The sequence below is a fragment of the Peromyscus maniculatus genome, chromosome X (assembly GCF_049852395.1).
Source record: "Peromyscus maniculatus bairdii isolate BWxNUB_F1_BW_parent chromosome X, HU_Pman_BW_mat_3.1, whole genome shotgun sequence".
Taxonomy (NCBI): domain Eukaryota; kingdom Metazoa; phylum Chordata; class Mammalia; order Rodentia; family Cricetidae; genus Peromyscus; species Peromyscus maniculatus.
The window spans coordinates 138,714,006-138,737,566 of NC_134875.1; the positions used below are offsets into that span (position 1 = coordinate 138,714,006).

A 23,561-nucleotide genomic window follows, 5' to 3' on the forward strand; every position below is an offset into this window, starting at 1 on the left:
CCCTCCTTTGCAATGGGCGGGCCTAACCACGGACACTTCCCCCTCCACCACCACCCTGAGGACAGTGTTTGGGACCAGTTTTCCCTCCCTCCACTGTTAGGTCACTCTCAGCACCTTGGAAACTCTTCTTTGGTCACAATGAGTCCCAGCAAGGCCGCAGAGCCTCTGGCAGGTCTCCTCCAGGGCTGCCACACTGTCCACAGGGGTTGGGAGTGGTGTGGGGGGCTGATGGTCTCAGGGCCCACAATCAGGGAGTGGAACTTGATTTCACATGAAAAGAAAAAAGAAATCTAGCTGGCTCCGAAAGGTAAGAAGCTGATCACCAATTCGACCTAGTCCTGTCTCCTTTCCCCAACTTACCCTCTCCCTTCAGGGAGAGAGCCAATCGTCCTGAGAAAGAATCTTGTTTCCCCAGAGAGGCTCTGGACACAGCCAGGCTCCAGTTCCGAAGAGACCTCGGCAAGGAGGGCCCAGCTTCTCCGCACTGTCTTGTAGGCCTTCAGCTCTGGGAGTTCAGCTCTGTATCCCGTAAGGCCACTCTCCAGTGTACAACATCCAGTAGCAGGAAGAACTGAAGGAGAGTTTGACATCCAGGCAGCGTGGACTCGGTCCAGAGACAGAGAAAGGTGATCTGCTACGATCAGGTGAGATGAGATTGGGTGTTGCCACCAGACTGGGCACATATATATGATCTTTCTTTATCAACCACAATGGGCTTCCCAAGTAAGGGATTGTAACCTGTTTCTAGATCATGGCTATGATCTAACGATCTAAAATCCTGTTCAGAATATTTTTGGTCCCTTTCTGGTTGGAGAAACTGGACCTCCCCAGGTTGTATGTCCATCAGGAGCCAATTAGACTTGAATGACTGACAGAAGAGACTCCATTTTCAGGCTTTGGGCCACATGACTTACAACAACCCCAAACCTCATTTTTTCCCAGAATTTACAGGGCATGATAGCCCATCCCAGGTAACAGGACGCAGAAGCAGGCACTTCTGAGTGAGTTCTTGGATGTTGTGCTCTATAGAGTGAGTTTCAGGCCAGCCACAGTTACATAGTGAGACTCTCACTCAATAAAATAAAATAAATGTAAACAACAACAACAAAAATACATGCCCACTGAAGATGACCAGGTCTGCCACAAATGTATACCAAAGAAACCACTTAGGATATAGAGGAAGGTGTGTATAAAATGATGTTTGTTGAGCACTCCATAACTGTCAGGGTTGGAAATGTCTTAGATGTCTGATGTTAGGGCTAATTAAAGTATGATGTATCCCATGTCTTGCGTTTTGGCTGATATGAAGTCTTCTGTGGCGTAGTACTAAGTGAATATTGAATGCTAACGAGGGTCACCACAGTAGCGGTGAGGTAAATGACTCAAGAGCTTGTGTGCATAGTCAGGAGAAGGGAATGCCCTCAGGAGCCTCCCGGAAGTTGTGCCAGCACCTCTCTTGTGCTCCTGTTGGACCTTGGAAGCAACAGGTGACAGGACCTGGGCATAGAGAGAGAGGGCTTTGTCTCGGGAGCAGGCTGCTGGAGGAGGCCGAAGGGGAGCACAGGAGGGAGCTGAGGCAGCCTCTCCAGCAGCACCTGACTGTGCTCAGCTGCTGGGCAGCAAGGGTGCAGGGGTCTTGTCGCCCACGTGTCGAAGGAGCTAAATTCCCACAGCAGCTAAAGGAGCCTGGACCCGACAGCTCCTTCAGGACCTCCTGTACTGAGAGCAGCACTAGGGACAATGGCCAACCCTACATGGCCTTCTGAAGCTTGGATTCGATCGCATAAGAAATTTCAGTACCCTGAAGCCACAGCTTTGGTGGCTGATTGGCAGAGCATTGTCGGAAAACCAACTGGCTTGGGTAAGGCATATTACCCTGGATGTAAGCAATCAGAGAGACCTTGTCCTGGAATGCTTAAGGTGTTGGCAGAGGATTTATGAAGCAAGCGTTTGCATTCCTGCACTGGCTATTGTTTAACCAAGCTTGTACAGAATATCTAGTGAGTGCCACACCGTAGATAACCAGACTCCTGCATGGTAGTGACCACTGGAACTGCAATGTGACTAGAAATCTGAGTGACCTGAGTGAAGTGTCCAAACAATCAGGTGTTCCCAGCTTTCCTTGGCTTCATTGCCCAGTCACTAGTGATGAAGACAATAAGATGGGAAAGTTACAAGGGTTGGCCAGCAATACACACACACACACACACACACACACAATTTTTCTTTTTTTCTTTAGTCTTTTCTTGCTCTTCTCTCATACAATAAATCCTGACCACAGCAGAGCAGTGCCCCTTCCGTCCACTGCTCCCTGGACCCTCCCACACCTGCCCTCTGCCCCAGATCCTCTCTTCCTGTTTCCCTTCAGAAAACAGCAGGCTCCAGGAGATATCAACAGAACACAGCCTAACAATTTACAATAAGACAAGGCACAAACCCGCTCATCAGGGCTGGGCAAGGAAAAACAGTAGGAGCAAAAGGGTCTCACGAGTCAGAGATATGCCCACTTACACTGATAGGATTTCCATAAGAATCCCGAGCTGACAACCACAACATACGCGTAGAGGGCCTAGGACAGAACCATGCAGGCTCTCTGAACGTTTCTTCAGTCTCTGTGAGCTCCCAAGAGCCCTGCTCAAAAGATTCTGTGGGTCCTGTTCTCCTAGTTTTCTTGACAGCCCCCTGGCTCCCACAGATCTTCCCACCTCCCAGCCCGCCCTTCTTAGGAAGTTTTCTGAGCACCCAGGCGAGGAAACCGATGCAGATCTCCAATTTGGGCTCCTTCTATGTATACTTGTTTGGCTGTGTGTCTCTGCATCCAAACGAGAAATATTTTAAACCAAGTCCAGCAGCTGCCGTGCACAAATGGGAAAATTAGGAGGCATCATTATCTGGTGCATGGCCAATTCGGGCATTCTATGAACTCCTACCATAGCATGTTGTGTGCAGACTTGCAGGAGCTGTGGGTGTCCAGTTGGTGGTTGCATGTGGACAGGATTTTTAAAGGACTGGTATTGATACTCAGCAGAGAATTCTGGTTCAGTCCATGCCAGATGTGGGGCAAGGTCACACGCATGGCATCCTTTAGGTGGTGGGAGGGCTCCTAAATTAGGTACTGAGAAGGACTGAAGAGTGTAGAAGAGTGTGACAGGGAGCAAAGATGCCTGTGAGTGAGAATGAAAAGAGATGAAGAGTTGCGGGTGGGGCGATTGCTTACAGTCTCCCAGGGTAAATAAAGGCTCTGCATTTCAACAGACATAGTTTTAAGATGCTCTCCTGTCAACCCACGCACACACTCACACACACACACACACACACACACACACACACACACACACACACACACACCTCTTGTGAGAGTTACTTAACAGTCTAGGCATGGGCTAGGTTAAGTAGCACATTGGAGGGCTGAGAGAAAACAACAGCGCATGTCTTACAAATGGTGGTGTGTGACACACACACAAGCTCACAAATGGTGTGTGACACAGACACAAGCTCACAGATGCTGGAGTGTGACACAGAGACAAGCTCACAGATGGTGGTGTGTGACACAGACACAAGCTCACAAATGCTTGAGTGTGACACAGACACAAGCTCACAGGTGGTCTAGCTGGGACACAGACACAAGCTCACTAATGGTGGTGTGTGACACAGACAGAAGCTCACAAATGCTCGAGTGTGACACAGACACAAGCTCAAAGGTGGTCTAGCTGGGACACATACACAAGCAATGTGAACCCTGAGCTGGCAGCCCTCAGGAGGAAATGGTCTTCAGGCCCATGAGTTGAGATATGTCGGTGAGCACCTTCACTTGCGTTTTCCACCCCCTGTCCGGTTGGCTGGGCCGTTTCTCTGGTGGCTCAGCGTCCTCCCAGGATAGAGTTTTGGGGAGATGAGGCTGAGGCTCCTCTTTCCTTCAGTGTTTTCTCCGCTGCCAGGCAGCCTTCTCAGATCTCCTGAGTCATTCCAGAAGGCCCCGCATGTCATGAGGTCAAGGTTTTCATCTGTGAACTCAAATGCTTTGTCAGCCCATTCTCTCAGAATATCTGTCAGGATGAAGGCAGAACCAGAGATGGCTCTGTCTCTGTCCCTGGGGCATGTGCCTTGATCACAGAGGCAGAGAACTAGGAGACAGGAAAGAAGTAAGAGACCATTTGTGAGTCTTTATCAGGTCACATTGCCCTGAGTAAGGGAAGGCATATGGAGGGCTCAGAACAGTTCCCTCCCTGACCCGTGTTCTTCCTCACACAAAGGTGCATTATGAGAGCCACTCATTGGAGGGGATTGCCCTTGCTATCTATCATTTCCCACACCGTCTGCCTTCATGACTGCCTCCATTCATAAATAATACAAGCCCTATTTAAGCTCATGTCTCCAGTACCAGCGTTCTCGGAAACTTTTATGGACCATAGTTTTGTGCATTGGACGTGCGTGCTCTTTATACTTCATTCTACGAGACAAATTTCCCTAGAAAATATCCATCGCGGGCTGTAGATGAAGCCCTGTGGTTAGGATGCTTGCCTCTCATACAGGGCACACAAGCATGGCATAAAGCCCTGCCTGAGGGGCACACACCTGTAATCCCAGGATTGAGCAGGTGGAGGTTGAGGATGAGGAGGTCAAGATCATCCACATTAGTCCTTCACTAGGTGGTCAGTTCGAGTCCAGCAGTGGAAGTGAGACACCTGCTCTAGAAAGCAAGCAAACAAAGCCCAGTGCCTGTGGCTTCAGTGAGAACGAGAAGGAAGAGTACTGCTGATACCCTCTGTGGGTGGTGCAGGGATGGTGGATCCCGGTTGGTCCCCACCTGCTTACATCTCAGATATCTTCCCCAGTTCTCCTCCCTGCATGCCTTCCCACACTCCCACTGCTGGCCTTGGGGTACCAGCGAGTGACTTTGGGTGTGGCTCCATCTTCTTTCTGTGCCTTCAGCTGGAACGGCTTGTTTCCATTTTACATCAGGCGTCTGAACACACTGAGCTCCCCGGAGCCACTGTTTGTGGGATACGGGTAGGTGTTCCAAGTCCTTTTTCGATGCTGTTCATTGATGTGATGGTGTTTGTTTTACCGTGTTGCATTTAATTTGTTGTATTTCCATATTGTCTCTTAGCAGCCTCTTCTTTTCTAATGAAAGACAGAAAAGGAGAGGGGAGGTGGGGAGGAACTGGGAGGAGTAGAGTGAGGGGAAGAAACAGTAATCAGGATTGATTTTGTGAGAAAACAATCTATTTTCAAACGAAGGATAAAAGTTTAAAAAGGGACAGATTCTACCCCTTTTTTTGTTTTGTTTTGTTTTCTTGAGACAGGGTTTCTCTATGTACCTTGGCTGTCCTGGAACTTGCTCTGTAGACCAGGCTGGCCTTGAACTCACAGAGTTCAGCGTGGCTCTGCCCCCCCCCCCCGAATGTTGAGATTAAAGGTGTGTGCCACCACTTCCCCACTCAGGAACAGATTCTACTCTTAAGCCCCATTTGTGATGATCTTTTTCAAGTCATTCAAGTCTATTAACTTTCCCCCTCTGATCCTTCACTGTGACACATACATTTCCCACCATGGATGTAGATGTTTCCATCTGAAACGTGGGATGGTAAGTTCACGGGCTCCAGAGCTAGTCCTACCATGGTTCCAGTCAGTGCCATCCTTGTGACTGGCTCTGTTCCCTCAGGCTTGCCTCTGTTTCCGGCTAAACTATCATTTCCTTCATGTGCAGAGGCTATAATATTATAGTGTGGATATGTGTCTGGACATAGCAGTCTTGGTCATTGCTCTCCATTGTTCTCAGTAGTCAGGAAAGACGCAGTTGCAGTTTCACGGGTATTGGCTCTGGTACTGATGTGTACAACTGAACACTGGGCAACTGGGAATTTGAAGCACCTAGAAGGTGAGCCTGAGTCTTGTCCAGGTGCTCTGGATGAAGAGACAAGGGAACTCAGCTCCCACTTTCTATGGCAAGGCTTCTCTCCAAGTCCTTTCCAAGAGTGTGATATGGATGGTGACTACTTACAGTGTACCTCTCTGGAGAGTGAGAGATGTTTGTTCAATGGAGAATAACTTCCAGGACACTCATCTGCACAAACTGTGTGGCCTGTGGTGACCCATTAATGCCCACTCTCCCTCTGGGGTCCATGAGACTGTATTGTTCCTTTCCTGATTCTCTGCTTGCTCTCCAGCTTCACCCAACAGGGAGGGAGGGCAATAATAACAAAGGCTGTAATTTACGGAGGCTTTCTCCATGCCAGGCACTTCTTTTTCTCCAGGTACATTTACTGAGGGCCTTCTACGTGGCAGGAAGTAGCCCAAGACCTGGTCATGTGGCAGGAAGTGGCCTTGGAGCTGGACATGATCCAGGGCACTGTTGAAAATGTCAGCCCTTGTGGAGTTTACGTGGTACTGTGGTTTACAGAAATCAACATTGAACTTACTGAATCAACATGCCATGCTGTGTAGTGCAGTAGGAAGCAGACTTTTGCTGTTAGAAAAGCAGAGCAGGAATGGGGGATGGGAGGGTGGTTGGGGTGAGTGTTGCCAGTGGTGATTGTTGGGCATGCACTTAAAAATATTTACTTTTAGATTAAAATTGCATCATTTCCTGTCTCCTTGTTTCCCTTCTAAACCTCTCATATACTCCTCCTTTGTTCTCTTTCAAATTCATTGTCTCTTTTTCCCGAATCATTGTTGTATTCATATATGTATACATATTCCTAAATGCATAAAGACAACCTGCTCAGTCTGTAATATGTTATGTTTAGGTATATATTTTCAAGGCTGAGCATATGGTATTAGACAACCCATTTTTGAGGACCTTCTCTGGGAAGGCCATGACTCCCTGGCCTCAGCATTCCTTAGTTGCCTGTAGTTCTTTAAGACTTCAGGATCCCCACCTGCCGCCCCCAGCCCCGACCCCGTCCATGTCAGCATGTCTTTTGGGGTTGTCTGTGTTCAGCTCACGTTTATGTGGTCATGCCGGTGGAGTTTTGTGTGTGTGTAGCTTCTGACATTCCCAGGAGGCACAGCCTAGTCTCACAGCAATCTCCCTGGTCTTCTGGCTCTTACAATCTTTCTGGGCCCTCTTCCACAATGATCCCTGAGCCGTAACTGCAGGAGTTTTGTTGTAGATGAACCTGTGGGGACCTGGCTTCACAACTGTGCATTTTGATTAGTTGTGGTTTTCTGTATTGGCCTCTGTCTCTCCCAAAGTGAGGTTTCCTTAGTGAGGGCTGAGGACCACACTTGTCTGTGGGTATGAGGGAAAATACTTAGAATGTAGTTGGAGGTTATGCTGCTTTAGTAAAATGGCGGTTGTGGAATCTCCTTCAAGATTCATGACCGCACCAGACTGGGGATACTTGGCTGGCGTTCCGGGAGCAGGCATGATTTCTCTTTTTTGAGTGAGTCCTAAGTCTAATTTGAAAGCTGTTGCTTACAGACAAGGTACGTGTGTCAGTATTACCCCCTTTGGGTTAGCATGCCAGGGCAAATCCTTTCATAGCTGTGGTTTTGCTTTCTTTTGTTTTTGAGATAGGGTATGCTGTCGACATTGCCCTGACTGTCCTGGTTCTCAGCCTCCAGAGTGCTGAGATTTAAGTTGTGCACCACCACGCCCAGCTCTGGCCCAGCTTGCACTTTTAAATGAAGTGTTCAGGGCCAGCCTTACCGACAAGGTCCTACCTGAGCAGATAGATCAAGACAGGGAAGGATCGGGGTGTAAAGGTGTCTGGAGGAATAGTAAGAACAGGAGGAATGAGTACAGGAGAGCCAGGAGAGTTTCAGAGTCTGTGGCAAGGCATGCAAACACTGTGCTAGGCAGGGGAAGACATCAACTTGGTGGGAAGGCAGCTACCTATAGAAGCAGAGATGGTAAATACTGTTGGATGTAAGGAAAGACTTGGGGTGGAATCTGAAAAGCTGGTCACTCTGTGAGTGGACACCTAATGCTTGGCTGGACAGGGGAGGGGGCACCGGATGTGTGGGAAAAGTCTCCCAAGGACCCACACAACAGCATGTGCTAGGTACAGGGACTCAAAAGGAGATAAAGCTTGTTGTTCTGATCTGTTTTATTCAGGAGTCAAACATCACTTGCTACATTTGGTAACTTGAAAGCACACTTGGAGGGCACAGTGCCCAGCCACCCATCCAAAGCAGCTTTGTCTTTTTCAGTTTATATTAGTGTATATTAACCATACAAAGGGAGGCTTTAGTTATGATAGTTCTGTATACGCCGTAGTAGAATCTGGCTGTCTTCACCCCTGTTACTACTCTGTTATCCCTTCTCCTCCCCTTTCTCCAATCCCCTCCTACTGCCCCAGTGTTCCTTCATTTAATTTTATGTTCCTTTTTATTGGCTTTTAGCTTATTTTTGATTTTTATGGCTTTCACATGAGAGGAAACATAATATTTATCTTTCCAAATCTGGTTTATTTCACACAAGATCCATTGTCTTTCCTCAACCACTGTATTTCCGTCCTTTTTGCAGCCAAGTGAAACTGCCTTTGTATGGGTACCACATTTCCCGTATCAATTCATCCACTGACTGGCACCTAGGCTGAATCCATTATGTGGCTTCTGTTAGTAGTATGGATACTCAGCTATCACTGTCTTAAGGCACTGTTGATACCTTTGCATTATAGCCATGAGTGAGTTGGGTAGACTATGTGGATGTTCTACTTGAAATGTTTTGAGACACCTCCATAACTATCTCAAAATGGTCAGACTGATTTACATATCCTAGTTCAAAGCCTTCCTAACTCATTCAACCAAGTCCTGCATGTGGCCTGTGCTTTCATTTTTTCCCTCTATGCATATGTGTGTCGGGGGGAGGTAGCATAAGCATGTTTGACCTCAAATCTTCATATGCTAGTTCAGTTATTTCCTTGGTTTCAAAGGGAAACTGCTGTCATTCCCAATAAACTCCTTTAGTGCATAACCTCTGTGCTATCACTCTTAGGAACTATACCCAGTAGGTTGTCGTACCCTTTAATGCGGGAGGCAAATGAGTTCAGAGAGGTAAAGATCTTGCAAGGAACTAAATTTTCCCCTGCTAAAACAGTCAGCTTTTCTCCCATGCATCAACCCTTTCATGCCTGGATCCCAAACCTGCCCCCCACAAATGCACCCAAGGCTAGGAATTACAATTATCAAAAGTCTTATCCATTGAAATCACCCCACTCTGCCCACACTCAGACCCCCACACCCGACCTCCAGACCCAGGTTCTGTCCCAAGAATCATTGTAGCTACTAGCTGCAAGGACAGGGTTACGGCATGTGAAAGGTGGCCTGTGTCTTTGTTGCTGCTGTTAGCCCGGCATTCTGTGCTACTAAAAGATTGGAAGACATGGCCTATCACAGACCAACCTCAATCTGTGTCCAGTGGCTTTCTCCTTGGGTTCCTTTTGCTGTTCTCTGGTATTGTATTTGTCTCAGCAAGGGGTGCGAATAAACCAAGTATGGCCTGAGCTGCAGGTTACATAGAGCACATACTGTGCCCAGGAGTCCCGCCGCACATTTATCCCTCTCTGGTTAATGTGGCTGTGGCTGATGGACAGAAGGGTCCTTTGAAGTTGGATTAGGGGAGGTCTCTTTGATTGGTCCTGTTCTCCTGCCCAAGCAAATGGGACTGCAACTGTATCACTGTTCTTAAGGCCTAAGTACTAGTGTTAGAACCTACTGTGTTTGTAGAGCCTCAAACCTCAAAGACGTCCTCTGAGAGGGGACTGCCTCAAATCACATTTATGTGGAGGGAATAAGAGCTTTAAGGAGAAGTTAAAGAAGAGTCTATTTGTGAAGCATCGCTTCTAAAGACATCAGCATCTTCCACTAAGAAGTAGTGATCTGTGGGCTCCCCTTGAAGGAATTCTGTCCTGGGGTTCCCGGTGGCACACATAATCAAGAACAAGGAAAACTGGGCTAAAACCAGTATTTCAAATGCAAAGAACACAACATTTGCTCGTTGACATGTGGGTACCCATAAACAAAACAAACCGAAAAGGGCTGCACAAACCAGATAGAAGCTAAGATTTCCTTTGCTGAAACCATCAGGGTCTCCTCCTGAGATGTGTGTGTATCTGCGCATGTTGGTAGGTGCTCCAGGCATGTGGACAGCATGAGCTGTTTTCTATAGACCCTTGTGTTTCTAATATGTGCTTTCTTTCTTGGAAAGGATGGAAGAAGATCAGCATTCGGAGAGTTCAAAATCACCCCAAAAGAAAACAAAACTAGCTGAAATCAAGAAAAAGAAACGTGTTAGGTTTCTCTTACCTCACCAAACTGAGAGAAAAAGAAGACCCTCCTCCCCTCACGATGCAGATGAGGAGATGTTCACATGTGAATGTTGCTACTGTCAGAAGGATGTGGGGAACATGTCTGGGGTCTCCATGGGAATGGGGACCTCGACAGAAGCAGCCTCTCATTCACCCTCCTGTGAAAACCTGATACTAGACCTCAGCAACTTGTCACTCAACCCTGATGCCACCCAGCCCCCTCTTGCGCAAGAAATACAAATGAGAGAAAAGAACAAAACGCATTGGCAGCAGAAAAGCAAAAAGATGTTTCAAATGCTTCTCCACGAATGGACAGAATAACTCTGGGATTGTTATCCTCATGTGAAGAAGATCAGAACCCACGGGATCATGAATGTCAACATCACCAAACCCTTGGGTGAAATCTTTTTGGGAGCATGGTCAAAAGGAGTAAAAAATGTCCAGCCTGATGACAATAATACCTTCAGATGGCGAGTTTCAAACTTCTTCCAGAAATGTAACAGTCGTTTTCTTAGTAGTTTTGACATCCCCTCTGGGGCATTCTGGGAACAGATGCTCCTTGGCTAGGGTAACCAGATAGCGATGGTTCTGTACTCCCCATGCTGTTGTTCCCATGGGGGCGATCTACCATTTTCCCCTCCTCGGGTCTCGGCTTCTCCTCCTTTACTTTGTTGCCAATAAAGTTAAAACATCGATGTAGAGTTTCTGGCTTGCTCTTTTCAAAACTGCTTCCATTCCATTTTATTGACTGGAGCAAAGAAGGTGCACTAGGTGTGGTGTGTGTGTGTGTGTTTGTGTTTATGTGAAATTTGTGTTTCAAAACCATTATAGATAGAGAAGAATCAGAACATATAGAGCATTCTTCATCTAATTGGCCCCCCTAATATATGACACAACTATAACATATCAAAAGCAGGGCACTCACACTGGTGCACTGGGTATACAGACCTCTCTGTCACCGTATCGCATGTGAAAATTCATGTAATTACCACTGCAATCCAGTTTCTTCTCTGTTCCTTCAGAAACATCTTACTCATGCTAGTTCTTATGCTGATGCCCAGCAGCATGGTTCAACTAGGACAGACACTGCATTGCTCACTATTTCCACAATCATTTCAAGAACATCATATAAAAATGTTGGGGCTGGCCTTTTCCACTCACCGCCATGCCCTTCATTCTACACACTTGATTGCTTATATCAAAACTCTATTCTTTGGGAATGTAGCTTTGGGCAAGCTGCTTGCCCTGGCAGTTCGATCAGACCAGGCAGCAGGCACCAGGGACAAGGGGCTTGTGACCCTTCTCCCTTTCCTTTTCAAAGGTCACCCACAACAAGAAGCACCACCTCCTTTGGGCCCTATGGCCCAAGGTCATGGGCAGAGCAAATACCAACAAAGAGATCCACCTCTCTCTGCCTCCCAAGTGGTGGGATTAAAGGCATGTGCCACTACTGCCCGACTCGGGCCCCCTGAGGGTATTTTTTAATTAATTTAATTTTTTTAATTCATTTTACAGACCAAAGATCCTCCTCTTCCCTCCGCCCACCCTCCCAGCCTCCCCCTCCCAACCCATCCCCCATTCCCTCCAAGAAAGTAAGGCCTACCACTGTGAAGTACAGTTAGTAGAGGCAGGCCAAGCCCCTCCCCCAGCCCCAAGGCTGTGTGAAGTGACCCATCATAGAAGTGGCCCCCTGAGTTATTTTACAAGTGGTTTTGATGGTAGTTTAAATCAAACAAAAGAAAATCTTGCCATGTCACCCAGAGATTGTTCTTTTGGGTCTTCGTCCTATTGAAAACTTCTGTACACACACAACTTTTCATTGCATTGTTTATGGCAGCTTCCTTTGTAGCAGCTAGCCAAAATCTGGAAACCAAATTGCCCAACAGATGCGTGAAAACAAGAACTGACAGCACACCCAGACCATGGTATGGCACACAGCAATGAAAAGGAGTAGCAGGAGAGAGTCCATCTTTGTTTATTCTTGTTGTTGTTGTTGTGTGGAGCTGGGGATTCAAAGCTAGAGCCCCACACTCCTGGTCAGATCAGAGGACAACTTCAGCTGTCTACTCTGTTCTCTATTCATGAGTGTATTTCCTCAGTTTACCCCAATAAAATTACTGCACACTCCTTAACCAGAATCCCGTGGATTTATCACATTAGATCTCTGAGTGTGAGGCCAGCCTGGTCTACAGAGTGAGTTCCAAGACAGGGCTGTTAGAAAGAGATACCCTCTCTCAAGAAAAAGAAAAAGAAGAAAGAAAGAAAAAGAAAGAAAGAAAGAAAGAAAGAAAGAAAGAAAGAAAGAGAAAGAGAGAAAAAGAAAAGAGAAACACAGGGAAGAAAAACATTCGGGGGCCTGGCTTCTATATTAACTCTGGGACATAGGATATGGACTGTGGAAACAACAACACCTGCTACATATATCCAATATGCAGATATTTTACTGGCCAGTTAAAAACACTGGCCCTTTCCTTTCAATAACTGTTGGAGGATAAACAAGGGCAGTATATGGTGTATACTAGAATTTTAGTCAGAAGATTAGGAGTGCAAAAAAAAGAAAAATGTTCTAGCTAGAGATATAGATCAATTTTGGAGAATTTACCTGGCATGCAGAGGACCGTGAGTTCAGTCTCTATCAAGACAAAGAAACAAATGAAGCAATCCTAAATCTTCATGAAGTAATATACAATCAAAAGTAAAATGATTAGAAGTTATATATGTATTTAATACATTAGAAAACACACATTTCACTGGGGTAATGCACACCCCTAATCTGGTTGCACACACTTACACTGCTATTGCAAATTGCACCTCCCCTTTTAGTGGTCTCTGCTGAGGGAAAATCACAGAGAAGGAGTGTGACGGGCTTGAGGGCCAGACAGTCCAAACAAGTAAAAAACATTCTTTCTAAGAGCCAGCCTGGGTCTGCCTAAGGGTCTTAGCAACAGCAGCTAAACATGATCTGGAGATGACCTGGACCAATGAGAGACAGCCATGTCACACCAGCTGATGCATATTCATCAGACCTCCCCCAAGGGTGGGGTGGATGGTATATAAGGCTTACCTCTTCCTGAATAAACTGAGCTTGTTGTTTGGACATTCTCCCTGAGTCTGTGTGGTTTGACTCTGTGCGTACTTGGCCCCTGCCCCGAAAGAGAACAACTGCAAGGACCCTAATACAAGGGAGACAATTTAAAATGCATCCTAACAAGGAAGAGACATTATTGACTGATGCACTATCTCGTTGTATTTGTTTCTGTTTGTGGTACACACACATGCATGTGTTGGCATGTGTACGTGTGCATGTGATTTCTTTTTTTTAGGTGTAGGGCCTGGTGAGATTTTCACCATCCACGTTGGTATGCAAACTGATACTGTCACTGTGTAGGCCTTGTTTAGGTGACCATAGCTTTCCCATCAATATAGAAGACACCTTTTCATCTCAGATGTCCTGGTCCTCTGGCTCTTACAATCTTTCTGCCCCATCTTTCAAAATATTCTCTAAGCGCTTGGTATTGGGGTTGTGCTGTAGATATATTCGTTGGAGATGAGCCCCCCACAGTCAGTTATTCTCAACAATTTTCCCTGGTTCTGCATTTCTGTACTAGTCTCCCTCTGCTGCAAACCAAGCTCATCTGTGCATATAAGGATAAGTATTCAGAGTGCAGCTGGAAAGTGTCCTGCTCTGGGAAGTGGCAGTAGTGGGCTCCCTCTAGTGCCCAGGACCTCACTGTATTCTGTTTGTTTGTTTGTTTTTTGTCATGACTTGTTTTGTTTTGTTTGTCATTGTGTATTGCTGCATTAGGTTTTAGGATTCATTTGCTTGTTTTCCTCTTTGTGCTGATTTAAAACTTCTCCATTACAATATATTTTTATCATGTTTTTACATTACTCCAACTCCTCCCAGATTCATTTGTCCTGGCCAACTGTTCCATAGCATGGGGTCTGTCCTGGAGTGTGGTTGATACACCCAGTGACAATTCATTGTAGAAAACTGGTTTTCCCTTTGCCAGCAGATGTCAATTGCAAATAGCCACATGGTTATGGTGAGACCCTGTGTCCACTTCCCTTTCTCAGTGCTGAGACCCAGGCTGGCTTGAACTTGTACAGGTCCTGTGCCTGTTGCCACAGTCTCGGTGAATTCACATGTGTATTGGTCCTGTTCTGTCCAAAAGACACTTTTTCCTTTGAGTCACCTTTGCTCCTGGCCCTTACAATCTTTTCTCCTCCTCTTCTCCATACATCCCTGAGCCTTGAGAAGAAGCTTTTGATAAAGACATCACATTTTGCACTAAGTGCTCCAAAGTCTCTCACTCTCTGCACATTGTCCATTCATGGTTCTTAATGTTAATTCTCATATGCTGCAACAAAAAGCTTCTCCAATGTGTGTTGAGTAGGTACTGATCTATGGGTTAGCAGTATCTCATTAGGAATCAGTTTATACCTATAGCTATGGTCCTTTACAAGATCAATAGTAGTAGCTTTTCCTGTAGACCCCTGATCTAAGTAGTCTCAGAATCCTGGACACTTTAACAGTGCCAGGTTTGGGTTCCACTTCATGGAGTAGGTCTTAAATGAATCAAAATTGGTTCATCACTCATAACATTTATGCCACTATCATACCAGTATATCTTACAGACTGGTTGCTGTTGTAAGTCAATTTTGCCTGCTGGGTGATGTTGATAATTACCTCTCTCCTTTGGTAGGCTTTAAAGAACTTTCTAGCATTAAGTATGGTCAGTAGAGGTGAATATTCTAGTTGGGTACCAGTTCAATTTTAATTTTAGAGATCGTACCTGTTAAGCAAGAGTCCTGATTTCAATCTCCAGAAAGAACAAACAAAAACCAAAAATAAAAACAGGACTCAGGTTCCTTCTAGTATCTCCTGCCAGCCCTTTTAACCTTTCCTCAACCCATAGAAACAGAGATGTTTCAACATACAAAAATCTGTCAATATAATCCACCATATAAACAAATTGAAAGAAAAAAGCCCACATGATCATCTCATTAGATGCTGAAAAAGCCTTTGACAAAATCCAACACACTTTCATGATAAAAAGGCTTGGAGAGATCCAGGATACAAGGGCATATTTAAACATAATAAGGCAATATACACCAAGCCAATAGCCAATATCCAATTGAAACTTTTGTTAGGATATTAATGGTCAAAGAGAGTACTAACTAATTCTAGAAACAAAGGCTTCATCTAGCTGCATGTACATGTTTTCTTGTTCGAGTCTCTATCAGTTTTATGCAGGGAATCATAACCATGCCTAACAGCAAATTTGAAGTCTCCAAATAGATCATGGGGCCCCACAATGACAATTCCACATGGGCCAATGATAATACCACTAAGCTGATTAACACCACCCGGAGATCGCCTTTGTACTACAAACTGCTCAGGACAATTTTGAGATGGCTAGCTGAGATGATCCAGCCTCACAGACTACTTGATCTTGAGATAAGCCCTGCACTTTTGCATTATACAGAGACTGGACAACAAACAATACAGCTACCTCTCCCAGAACTTGGCAACTGGCTCAAAATTTTAGGGGATTTCTTTTCAGAATCCCCTAAAGATGCCTTCTCCCCAAGACAGCAGGAAGTAATTTTCAGAGCATGACACCCACATTTCCAAGAGGTGGGGTGGGTGGTTTTTGGTCATTCTATGGGTTTCGGATAATTGTCATTGTTTAGGATGGTTGGTTACAAGTTGTTATTGTTAATGGTCAGGAAAAGGGCTAAACAACGGAAATTAGATTTAGGGTTCTTGTTTGAAAAAAATGAGGATGTAGATAATAGGTAGACTATTGAATATACTCTGGAAAAAAAGATATAGAAATGATAGAATAAAGGGGAGATTATTGAATCTACTCTGAAAAGAAGGATATGGATATGATAAGATAAATAGATTACTGAATCTTCTTTCAGAAGGCAACTACTAGTTTAAATATTTAACATTGGATTGGATTTTTGTATATTGTATAAAAATTATGTATATTGCTATAGATTTGAGATTGATTTATCTAGATTTGATGAGATAAAAAGGTAGATTATTGAATCTACTTTTAAAAGGCAACTACTAGTTTTTAATATTTTACATTGGATTGGAGCTTTGTATATTGTATACAAATTATGTATATTGATACAAATTTGAGATTCATTTTATAGATATGATAACATTAAAAGGTAGATTATTGAATCCACTTTTAAAAGGCAACTACTAGTTTTAAATACATTACATTGGATTGGATTTCTGTATATTGAATATAAATTTTGTATATTGATACAAATTTGATATGAATTTTGTTGGACTATATTGTGCATACATTTCTAATCTTGCTCAAGGTATTGGACCTATACAGTTCTTTTAACAATGTAATGCAAATTGCTAGTCCTTGAAAGTAATTATTACCAACTATTTAGGATAGAATAAATGTAAGTTAGTAGTTAATCATTACAATTGAACTTGTAGTCATATTAGGTATGTTTTCAAAGTAAAGCAGAGACATATTTTAGATAGAAAGGTCATCTTCAAAAACTTCAAGAGATCTGCAGAATATGGCATTTAAGATGTTTTAATAACAGATTTTTTTCTTTTTTTATGACAATGAGACATATCTGCTCTTTGCAGCACCAATCTACTTCAGAGAAAATAATGGGCATTGAAGAAAATCCACATAGAGTTTACTTTCAATGTTGCAAATTTAGCCACAGGGCAAGAAGTGCCCTTGCATCGACTGCTGACAGTATGCTGTCCAAAATGGACAAGCAGGTCACAAAACAAAGGACTGCTGATCCCTGCCAGGACATGGTAGAAAAGCTCTTTAAAAATACTGCTTCACAAATGAGTCTGTCAGATATGCTAAGCCTGTAGGCTGAAGATGATGCCCCAGCATTTCAGAAAAACCTCAGGTGAATGTCCAGGCAGCCTGCTGTTTCTGTCATTTCTCAAAATTTTTGGAAGTCACTTGTTTGCACTTCCTCCTTATTCAGTTAATATAAGTTCCTTCTTGGGTCTCTGAGCGAGTTGAAGATTAGATAGTTATAGTTTCTTTTCTTAAGAAATTCAGAAAAGAATCTCACTAAAGAGGTATGAAGTGTAGAAGTTTGAAAGACATCAAAGGATAGTTTTGGTTATGCAAATTAGGATAGAAGGTAAATTAGATACAATCCTTTGGATTCACAAAAATAGGATAGATAATGGAATATTTTCTCTGAATTTCTCAAGTGCAAATGGACTAGACATTGTTGATGTATTTATTGCTTGTATATATTGTGTATAGCTATTGTACTTATTGTATATATTTTTTCTTATATTAATTATAATTTTTTTAAGTTTTTTATTTTAGACAACAAAGGGGAAATGTGGTGATATATTGTGTCCCCCAAAATATTGTGCACCCTAATAAATGTTGTGATATTTTGTTTGTGTTCTGACAAATAAAGTTTGCCTGAAGATCAGAGGGTGGAGCTAGCCACTAGTAAACCATAGAGGTCTAGAGGTCTGTACACACAGGAGACAGGAAATGATATGGCTAGAAGGAGAGAGGAAGGATAAACATGGGCAGAGACAGGAGCTCAGCCCTTTTTGTTCTAAGAAGTTGGAGAGGTAAGTGGTGACTATGGCTACTCCTTTGCTTCTCTGATCTTTCAGCTTTTACTCTGATATCTGACTCTAGGTTTTTATAATTAAGACTAATTAGGATTATGCTTCAGGGGCCTTGTTGTCAGTTTGTGGAGAGCAAACTATAGCCTTGACAACAGCCCAGATTGTTTGGAGATTCCCAAGGGACTCTTGGCAAACAACTCAAGTAGATGAAACCAAATCTCAGTAGTGGGAGCTTCATTTGGTGACAAGAGATGGCCAGAAGGGACTCTGTTTCCCCCATTATTTTGAGATTTTTTTTTTTTGGTTTTTCGAGACAGGGTTTCTCCGTGTAGCTTTGCGCCTTTCCTGGAACTCACTTGGTAGCCCAGGCTGGCCTCGAACTCACAGAGATCCGCCTGGCTCTGCCTCCCGAGTGCTGGGATTAAAGGCGTGCGCCACCACCGCCCGGCTTATTTTGAGATTTTATTTAGATTTCCTTTATATACGTATATATTTTAGGAAACTTCTACTGTATTAGGTTTCCGAACTTCCCCTTAACTGGCCCTTAATTTTAGCTGCCTCTCACTTTATTCCTCCCTCATCTTGATTTCTACCCACTCCTCATTTGATCCTCCTGATATAGTCCCCCACCATCCATTCATAAATAGCTATTCTATTTCCCTTTCCCAATGAGATATATCTATACCCTCTGTCCCTTAATCTTTACCTAACCTCTGTGGTTGTATGGATTGTAACTTGGTTATCATTTATTTAATGGGAAGTATCTACATATAAGCAAATACCATATTTGTCTTTCTGAGTCTGGGTTACCTTCCTCAGGATGATTTATTCTAGTTTCATCCATTTGCCTACAGATTTCATGATGTCATTTTTTTATTGCAGATAAATATGCCATTGTACAAATGAACCATATTTTTTATCCATTCCTCTGTTGAGGAACATCTAGGTTGTTTCCAATTTCTGGCTATTATGAATATAGCAGTAATGAGTATGGATGAGCAAGTCTCTGTGGTAGAATGAAACATCCTTTGCGTATATGCCCAAAAGTTTTATAGCTGGATTTTGAGATTGATCTATTCCCATCTTCCTGAGGGACCACCACACTGATTTGCACAATGGCTGTACAAGTTTTCAGTTAGCTAGAATTGAGGGACATTTGAGGGGTGGTATGGAAACCTAGTCTAGTGGAAACTTCCTAAAATATATGAAGGTAATCCTAATGAAGACTCCAAATAATGAGGGAGACAGTGTCCCAGGGGGCTATGACTTGTCACCAAACGAAACTTCAAGTACCAGGACTGTAGTTGGCCAAAGGGGTTCCATGAGAATTGCCAAAGAACCCAGGCTGCTGCCAAGACAATGGGTTGCTCTCCAGGAACTTGCAGCAAGGCCCCATTGCTGAAGACAACACTCACACAACTCATTGAACATGGAAAGGTCAAGTTGGTGCCTACATAGAACCTTCACCACAAAGTTCTGGTGTCTTTGGTGCAGGAAGGGACCCTGCAGGCTACCAAAAATAAACATAAACCCAGCCACCTAACCTTTGATCTACAATCTGTCATGCCAGCAAAACATGCTAGGGCAATGGTGGTAAGAAGCTTGTGGGATTAACCACAAGACTGATTTGACTTAAGGCACACTCCATGAGATGGGACCCATAATCAACACTTCTTGGGTGACAAGAACCCGAGGCTAGATAACCCAAAAACCTAGGGTAAAACCAAATACTACTGTTCTAAAAAGAAAAACAAAACAAAAAAAATAGTAACAATAAAACGACTCTTAATAATATTCTGCTATGCTCATAGATCGGTGCCTTATTCAGCCATCATCAGAGAAGCTTCCTTCTGCCGCAGATGGGAGCGAATACAGAGACCCTCAGCCAGACACAACACACACACACACACACACACACACACACACACACACACACACACACACACACAGAGAGAGAGAGAGAGAGAGAGAGAGACAGAGAGACAGAGACAGAGAGAGAGAGACAGAGAGAGAGAGACAGACAGACAGAGACAGAGAGACAGAGACAGAAGCAGAGACAGACCAAGAGAGACCTTGGAATACACAGGTCTAAATGGGACATCTGCATTAAATCCCTCCCTGCAGAGCTCAGGGAACCCTGCAGAAGAAGAGGTGGAAAGAGTATAAGAGCCAGAGGAGAATGAGGACATCAGGCAAACAGGCCCTCTAAATCAACATGATCAAAGCTCATATGAACTCACAGAGACTGAAGCAGCATGCATGGGGCCTACACCGTTCTGCATCAAGTCCTCTGTCTGCATTATAGCCTCTGGTTTTCAGTATTTTTATGGGACTCTTGAGTGTGTGAACGAATTGGTCTCTGAGTCTTGTGCCTTCTCTTGTGGCTCTTTTCCATTGGTTAGGTTGCCTTGTCCAACTTCAATGGGATTGTTTTTGTTTTATCTTGTTATATTTTGTTTTGTTGTTTGGTTGTTATTATCTTAGAAGCCTATTATTTTCTAATGAGACAGAAAGGGAGTGTATTTGGAGGAGAGGGGAGGTGGGGAGGAATTGGGAGGAGTAAAGCAGGGAAACTACAATTAGAATATATTATGAAAAGAATCTATCTTTAATAAAACGGGCAGGGAAGAGGAAGGAGGAGGGATGGAGCTTGGAGAAGTGAGGAACAAGAATGGGAGTGAATATTATCAAAATAAAGTGTATGAAATTCTCAAAGAATTACTACAAATGTACTATTTAATAAAAAAGAAACAATTTCACATTCCAACTAGTGATGGCAGAGGGTTCTTCTTTCTCCACATCTTGCCAACATGATCTCTCACTTGTTTTATTGATCTTAACAATTCTGACAGGTCTAAGATGGAATCTCAATGTAGTTTTGATTTGGGTTTCCTTGATGGCTAATGATGTTGAACATTTCTTTAAGTGCTTCTCAACCATTTGAGTTTTCTCTTTTGAGAATTCTCTGTTTAGATCTGTACCCCATTTTTAAATTAGGTCATTTGTTTTCTTGACATCTACTTTTTAAAATGTATTTTGGATAGCGGCCATCTATTGGATGTGTAGCTGGTCAAAATATTTTCCCATTCTTTAGGATGTCACTTTGTCTGAATGACAGTGTCCTTTGCTGTGCAGAAGCTTCTTAGTTTCAAGAGTTCCCATTTATTAGCTGTTGATCATAGTGCCTGTGCTGTGTTTTGTTTAGAAACTATTTTCCTGTTTAAACCTCATATGAACACACAGAGACTAAACAGCCTACATGAGTCTACACAGGTCTGCACCAGGTCCTCTGCATATATATTATAGCTTACACTTTAGTGTTTTTTTTTTAAGATTTATTTATTTATTTTGTATACAGCATATATGACTGCAGGCCAGAAGAGGGCACCAGATCTCATTACAGATGGTTGTGAGCCACCATGTGGTTGCTGGGAATTGAACTCAGGACCTCTGGAAGAGCAGTCAGTGCTCTTAACCTCTGAGCCATCTCTCCAGCCCCACTTTAGTGTTTTTATGGGACTCCTGAGTGTGTGAACGAGTTGGTCTCTGGTTTTTGTGCCTTCTCTTGGGCTCTTTTCCTTCTGTTTGTTTGTCTTGTCTCTTCCCCCTTCCTCTCCCCATATACTCCTCCTCCATTTCTCTTAAGAAAAGGGCAGGCCTCCCATGGATATCAGCCAGCAATGGCATATCAAGTTGCATGTCAACTAGGCACCTCCTCTCCTATTAAGGCTGAACAGAGCAACCCAGTATGAGGAAAGGGTCCCAAAATCAGACACCAGAGTCAGAGATAGCACTTGCTCCTGCTGATAGGAGTCCCACAAGAAGACCAAGCTATACAGCTGTAACAAAAATGCACAGTACCTATGTCAGTCCCATGCAGGCTCCCTGGTTGTTGATTCAGTCTCTGTGAATCCTTGTGAACCCAGGTTAGTTGATTCTGTGGATGTTCTTGGGATATCATTGACCCTCAGGTTCCTACAATCCTTCCTCTCTGTCATCACCAGGATTCCTGGAGCTCTACTAAATGATTAGCTGTGGGGTTTTGCAGCTGTTTCCTTAAGTTGCTGGGCGAAGTCTCTCTGATGACACTTGGGCTTTGAGTATAGAAGAATATGATTAGGAATAATTTCATTGACTTATTTTGGGAAACCAAATGCCCTGGCTGGCAGGAGAGAACCACCCAGGGTTCTTAAGGCCCTGGGTGATGAGAGACAGCCACCCAGGGTCCCCAAGGAAAACAGCTAACCTGCCTCATGTTTAACTGTTCAAACAGGGCCTGGGACCATCATATCTCTGGCTGGGGGAAAGACAGCCACCCAGGGTCCTCAAGGACCTCGCTGGTAGGATGACTGCTACCTCCACCTGATGCTTAACTGTTCAGACAAGGGCCAGCTGGCTGGGAACACCAAGGCCTCCGCTGTTAGGATGACAGCCACTTAGGGTCCTCATGGCCCAGGCTGATGGGATGACAGCCACCCAGGGTCGTGAAGTCCACAGCTGGTGGAGTGACTGACACTCGGAGTCCTCAGGGCTGTAGCTGGTGGGAAGACAGGCACCCCTCACCTGATGCTTAACCCCTAGCCACTTCTCAGACAGATGCTAGCTGGCCTGAACCCCAAAGAACCTGGATGGTGGGATTCTAGCCATCCATGCATGATGAGTAACTGCTGCATTGCAGGCTAGCCTTTGGGACCCCAGAGGCTCTGGCAGGCAGGAAGAGGCCACCTATGGTCCTCAAGTCTTTGGGTGGCAAGAAGACAGCCTCTCCTGCCTGATGGGTAACTCCTCAGACAGGGGTCAGCTCATTGTGGCCACCAAGGCGCCGGCTGGCAGGATGAAAGTCCCTCGGGGTCCTCAAGACTCCTGCTGGCAGGGAAACAGCCACCCTGCCTGATGCTTAATACTCAGACAGGAGCAGGGAACCACATATCAGCGTGTGGCAGGAAGACAGCCAACCCGCTTCCTCAAGGTACTGGCTAGTCGGAAGACGGCTGCCCTGCCTAATGCTTTACTGCTCAGACCGGTGCTGGCCGGGAACCCTAAGGCTCTGGCTGGTGGGAAGACAGCCACCTGGGATCCTCGAGGACCTGGCCGGTAGGATGACTACCACCTCCACCTACTGCTTAGCTGCTCAGACAAGGGCCAGCTGGCTGGCATCCCCAAGGCCCTTGCTGACAGGATGACAGACACTTAAGGTCCTTAAAGCTCTGGCTGGTGGGATGACAGCCACCCAGTGTCTTCAAGGCCTCACCTGTTGGGTTGAAAGCCATCAGGTTCCTTAAGTCTCCAGCTGGCAGGAAGATAGCCAACCCAGCCTTAACCTTAAATATTCAGATGTGGGCAAGCCAGCTAGGAACCCCAAGATTCCTGCAGATGGGGCTGAAAGCCACCTAGGGTCCTGAATCCCCTGGCTGGTGGGATGACAGCCACCTGGGATCCTCGAGGGTCAAGCTTGCCTGAAGAAAGCCACACCCACCTGATGCCTAAGTGCTCAGAAGGTCCTAGCCGGCTTGCACCCACAGGTCCACACCAGGCAGGAAGACAGCCTCCCAGGGTCCTCAAGGCTCTGGCTGGTTGGAAGACAGACAGCCATTCATGATGTTTAAATGCTCAGACTTGGGCCAGCTGACTGGTATCCCCATGGCCCTGCTGGCGGAATGACATTCATTCATGGTTCTCAAGGTCCTAGCTGG

The 23,561-nt window shown here is 44.7% G+C and overlaps 1 long non-coding RNA gene across 1 annotated transcript; it reads left to right on the forward strand.

Annotated features, from left to right (window-relative positions):
* Positions 1-148: 148 nt before the first annotated feature.
* LOC143270728 (uncharacterized) lies at positions 149-10,951 on the forward strand. The gene is made up of 3 exons (XR_013047964.1): positions 149-307; positions 416-644; positions 10,157-10,951. It is a non-coding gene; the product is annotated as an uncharacterized LOC143270728 (long non-coding RNA).
* The last annotated feature ends 12,610 nt before the right edge of the window (positions 10,952-23,561 follow it).